Source organism: Dama dama, chromosome 5 (assembly GCF_033118175.1).
Source record: "Dama dama isolate Ldn47 chromosome 5, ASM3311817v1, whole genome shotgun sequence".
NCBI lineage: Eukaryota > Metazoa > Chordata > Mammalia > Artiodactyla > Cervidae > Dama > Dama dama.
This window is the reverse complement of record NC_083685.1, coordinates 61,786,552-61,792,422: the sequence shown is the minus strand read 5'-3', so window position 1 is coordinate 61,792,422 and position 5,871 is coordinate 61,786,552. Positions and strand designations below refer to the sequence as shown.

At 37.8% G+C, this 5,871-nt stretch overlaps 1 non-coding gene across 1 annotated transcript; it reads right to left on the bottom strand.

The window, feature by feature from the left end:
• Positions 1–5,012: 5,012 nt before the first annotated feature.
• On the bottom strand, positions 5,013–5,119 carry LOC133058028 (U6 spliceosomal RNA). The gene has a single exon (XR_009693154.1). It is a non-coding gene; the product is annotated as a U6 spliceosomal RNA (small nuclear RNA).
• Between the last annotated feature and the right edge of the window lie 752 nt (positions 5,120–5,871).

Sequence of the window (5,871 nt, the reverse complement as noted above, 5' to 3'; positions counted from 1 at the left end):
TCAGGGTTTTTTTCAATGAGTCATCTCTTCGCATCAGTTGGGCAAAGTATTGGAGCTTAAGCTTTACCACAAGCCCTTCCAATGAATATTCAGGGTTGATTTCTTTTAGGATTGACTGGCTTGATATCCTTGCTGTCCAAGGGATTCTCAGGAGTCTTCTCCAGCGCCCCAGTTCGAAAACATCAATCAGTTCTTCGGCACTCATCCTTATTTATGCTCTAATTCTCACATCCATACATGACTACTGGAAAAATCAGCTTTGACCACACAGACCTTTATTGGCAAAGTGATGTCTCTGCTTTTAAATATATTGTCTAGACTTGTATCGACTATTCTTCCAAGGAGCAAATGTCTTTTAATTTCATGGCTGCAGTCACCATCTGCAGTGATTTTGGAGCCCAAGAAAATAAAATCTGACACTGTTTCCACGTTTTCCTCATTTATTTGTCATGATGTGATAGGACCAGATGCCATGATCTGTTTTTTAAATGTTGAGTTTTAAGTTTTTTCACTCTTATCTTTCATCTTCATGATGCTCTTTAGTTCCCCTTTGCTTTCTGCCATTAAAATGGTATCATCTGCATATCTGAGGTTGTTGATATTTCTCCCAGCAATCTTGATTCCAGTTTGTGATTCATCCAGCCAAGCATTTCTCATAATGTACTCTACATATAAGTTAAAAAAGCAGGGCGACAATATACAGCCTTGACATACTCCTTTCTCAGTTTTGAGCCAGTCTGTTTTTCCATATCCAGTTCTAACTGTTGCTTCTTGTCCTACCTACAGGTTTCTCAGGAGGCAGATAATGTGGGCTGGTATTCCCATCTCATTAAGAATATTCCACAGTTTATTGTGATCCACACAGTCAAAGGCTTTAGCATAGTCAGTGAAACAGAAAACAGATGTTTTTCTGGAATTCCCTTGCTTTTTTTATGATCCAGCGGATATTGGGGATTTGATCTCTGGTTTCTCTGCTTTTCTAAATCCAGCTTGTACCTTTGGAAGTTCTCAGTTCACATACTGCTGAAGTCTAGCTTGAAGGATTTTGAACATAATCTTGCTGGCATGTTAAATGAGTGCAATTGTGTGGTAGTTTAAACATTATTTGGCATTGCCTTTCTTTGGGATTGGAATGAAAACTGGCCTTTTCCAGTCCTGTGGCCACAACTGAGTTTTACAAATTTGCTGGCATATTGAGTGCAGCACTTTAACAGCATCATCTTCTAGGATTTGAAATAGCTCAGCTGACATTCCATCACCTACACTAGTTTTGTTCATAGTAATGCTTCCTAAGGCCCACTTGACTTCACTCTCCAGGATGTCTGGCTCTAAGTGAGTGACCATACCATCATGGCTTTTTGGGTCATTAAGAACTGTTTTGTACAGTTTTTCTGTATATTCTTGCCACCTTTCCTGAATCTCTTCTACTTCTGTTAGGTCCTTGCCATTTTTTTCCCTTTATTGTGCCCATCTTTGCATGAAATGCTCCTTTACTATCTCTGATTTTCTTAAAGAGATCATCATACACATTTTCACAAATGAAGAAGCTGAACTCAGTGACATAATGTAACTTGCTGAGGGTCATACTGATTATAAAATTCAAATTTATATCCCCTTGAGTTTATCAGCTTTCTTAACCAAGTCTCTGTGTTATCTCTCATAAATAATACAATATAGCCACCTAGAGGGTGAAATATAAAATAAATAAATATATCAGTTAATCTAATAATTCGTACCAGTAGATATTGAATTGATTATACTTGAGTAAAATGTCTTAAAGGTTATTATAATTGTATAATTTTTGTCTTCCTTTCATTACTATTGCATTTTTATATTCCTGAAAATATTTAACTATTCATTATTTTTTAAAAAATTAAAAAATATTTTTAAATACATTTCACACTATTGTATACATGGAGGTCTTGTAGTGGAGGTAAATTTTGCTGACAACACACAGATTAATGTCCAGTACTCTTCTGCTGACATTGTAGGGAATTCCATATTTTTGTGCATTTAACTCAACTCTGTTCTTTATTCCTGGCTGACTTCTGTTTGTTCATTCAGCGTTTATTGAGTATCTTATGTATGCTTGGCTAGGCACTGAGGTATATATTAAACAATGAATGAATGTGAGATTAATTAATTAATTTGTGAGATTAATTAATATAACTGTGAGATTAATAGGATATAAACTGTTGGAAAATGCAAGTGACATTTTCCTGTCTTCTTATAACCTCTGTTATAAGACCACATGGCTGATAGGGGGTAGTTAATAGCAATTTATTAACTGATGGTATTATACTGGACAATAATAGCTACATGAGGGTGGCATAGAAAAATGTAAGTGAAATCTGAAGTATTCAGAACACTTGCTTAGCACAAATGTCTTTATTCCACTTTCTGACATTAAATCTGAAATTTATACATGTGTACCTAGTAAACACATTAATTACTTCATTTGTTCAATTGATATGTATTGGACTGCTGATTTATAATGCTATGTGTGAGTTATGAACGGAATAAAAATGTTCTGTTTTTAAATAGCTCATAACATATCAGAACAAAAATTCATTAATTTATTCAGTATTTACTAGGCATCTGTTATATGCCAATTACTCTTTTTGACACTGATGATATAATTGTGAAAATAGACCTTATATTCTTCTGGGAGAAACTAGGCAAAAAGCAAAGAAATAGACAAGATAATCACAAAATGTGAAGATAACAATGAAGATAACAGAATGATATAATAGACTGGGGACTTTAGATTTCCTAAAGGAAATCAACCCTGAATATTCATTGGGTATATGATGCTGAAGCTGAAGTCCAATACTTTGGTCACCTGATGGGAAGATCCAACTCATTGGAAAAGACCCTGATGCTGGGAAAAATTGAAGGCAAAAGGAGAAGGGGATAGCTGTGGATGAGATGGTTAGATAGCATTGCTGACTCAATGGACATGAATATGAGCAAACTCCAGGAGATAATGGAGGACAGAGGAGACTGGCATGCTACAGTCCATGAAGTTACAAAGAGTTGGGCATGACTTAGTGACTGAACAGCAGCAACAACAATACTTGAGATGTAACTGTCATGAAGGGTTCTCTGAGGAGCTGATATTTGGTCTGAGATCTGAAGGAAAGTGGTGTACTGTAACACTGGTTCTCTGGGAAAAAAAAGCCTGCCATAACACATCCTAACTTTCATGGTGTAAATATTTCTGCTGTGGGTGATTTCAGCCTACCAAGGGTTTAAAATCTAGATCGCAAAACTAAGAAATTTAAGAATTGACTTTTTTCAAAATTTCATTTATTTTTATTAGTTGGAGGCTAATTACTTTACAATATTGTAGTGGTTTTTGCCATACATGGACATGAATCAGCCATGGATTTACATGTGTTCCCCTTCTCGATCCCCCCACCCACCTCCCTCCCCATCCGATCCCTCCGGGTCTTCCCAGTGCACCAGCCCTGAGCAGTTGTCTCATGTATCCAACCTGGGCTGGTGATCTGTTTCACCCTTGATAGTATACTTGTTTCAATGCTGTTCTCTCTGAACATCCCACCCTCGCCTTCTCCCATAGAGTCTAAAAGTCTGTTCTGTACATCTGTGTCTCTTTTTCTGTTTTTCATATAGGGTTATTGTTACCATCTTTTTAAATTCCATATATATGCATTAGTATACTGTATTGGTCTTTATCTTTCTGGCTTACTTCACTCTGTATATTGGGCTCCAGTTTCATCCATCTCATTAGAACTGATTCAAATTAATTCTTTTTAATGGCTGAGTAATATTCCATGGTGTATATGTACCATAGCTTCCTTATCCATTCGTCTGCTGATGGGCATCTAGGTTGCTTCCGTGTCCTGGCAATTATAAACAGTGCTGCAATGAACATTGGGGTGCATGTGTCTCTTTCAGATCTAGTTTCCTTGGTGTGTATGCCCAGGAGTGGGATTGCTGGGTCATATGGCAGTTCTATTTCCAGTTTTTTTAAGGAATCTCCACACTGTTCTCTAGTGGCTGTACTAGTTTACATTCCCACCAACAGTGCAAGAGGGTTCCCTTTTCTCCACACCCTCTCCAGCATTTATTGCTTGTAGACTTTTGGATAGCAGCCATGCTGACTGGCATGTAATGGTACCTCATTGTGGTTTTGATTTGCATTTCTCTGATAATGAGTGATGTTGAGCATCTTTTCATGTGTTTGTTAGCCATCTGTATGTCTTCTTTGGAGAAATGTCTGTTCTTTGGCCCATTTTTTGATTGGGTCATTTATTTTTCTGGAATTGAGCTGCAGGAGTTGCTTGTATATTCTTGAGATTAATCCTTTGTCTGTTGGTTCATTTGCTATTATTTTCTCCCATTCTGAGGGCTGTCTTTTCACCTTGCTTATAGTTTCCTTTGTTGTGCAAAAGCTTTTAAGCTTAATTAGGTCCCATTTGGTTATTTTTGTTTTTATTTCCAACATTCTGGGAGGTGGGTCATAGAGGATCCTGCTGTGATTTATGTCGGAGAGTGTTTTGCCTATGTTCTCCTCTAGGAGTTTTATAGTTTCTGGTCTTACATTTATTTATTTATTTTTTTTTTTAATTTAATTTTTTTTTATTATTATTATTATTTTTTTCCAGTGGGTTTTGTCATACATTGATATGAATCAACCATGGATTTACATGTATTCCCAATCCCGATCCCCCCTCCCACCTCCCTCTCCACCCGATTCCTCTGGGTCTTCCCAGTGCACCAGGCCGGAGCACTTGTCTCGTGCATCCCACCTGGGCTGGTGATCTGTTTCACCATAGATAGTATACATGCTGTTCTTTTTAACGATAACCCTATATGGTCTTACATTTAGATCTTTAATCCATTTTGAGTTTATTTTTGTGTATGGTGTTAGAGGTGTTCTAGTTTCATTCTTTCACAAGTGGTTAACCAGTTTTCCCAGCACCACTTGTTAAAGAGGTTGTCTTTTTTTCCATTGTATATCCTTGCCTCCTTTGTCGAAGATAAGGAAAAATATGGAACGCTTCACGAATTTGCGTGTCATCCTTGTGCAGGGGCCATGCTAATCTTCTCTATATCGTTCCAATTTTAGTATATGTGCTGCCGAAGTGAGCACAAGAATTGACTTTTGAAAGCTGATCCAACTCAGCTGCTGCACATGACTGGCAGCAATATGAAGGGAAACCCAGGCAGTGAGAAGGCCCTGAGAAGGGGCAGGAATCGACTTATTCAAGGTCCTAAAAGGAAACCAATGTGGCTGCAGTGTAGTGGCAGAAAAAATAAGGCAGTGACATGAAACCACGTGAAAGAGATGTGTAAGAATCAGATGATGTATGGCCCTATAGGTAATGTCAAGGAACCGATTATTTTTTAGAGTGATATAAAAATCACTGAATGTTTTTAAGGCAGATGTTATTATCAGACTCTAAAAAGATATGTTGACTGTATGTGTAGACTAAACAGAAGCTGGAGCTAAAATAGGAGACTGATTAGAAAGCTATTTTTCAGTTCAAGCAGATGATGATGTTGGCTTAGATTGAGTTATTGTTCAAGACACACCCACTCTTCGTCCCCCACCATGGGTTGGAATAGTCTTCCCTGCCCCACTGACTTTTAGACTGGCCATATGCTTGCTTTGGCCAGTTGAGGGTAAGAAGATATAACAGAGGCAATAGTTTTAAAGATTTTGTGGCTTAACTTGTCTGTTTTACTCCTTGGTCTGCCATGAGAAGACCACGCCCCAGGTAGCTGTCCCCGGCTCCAGAGTGACCCGTGTAGAGGGGGTAGAAGCAGAGATACTCTGGCCAAGTCAAAGAATCATGAACGAGAATCTTCTAAACTTGTAATCCACTGAGTTTTGGTTTGGTT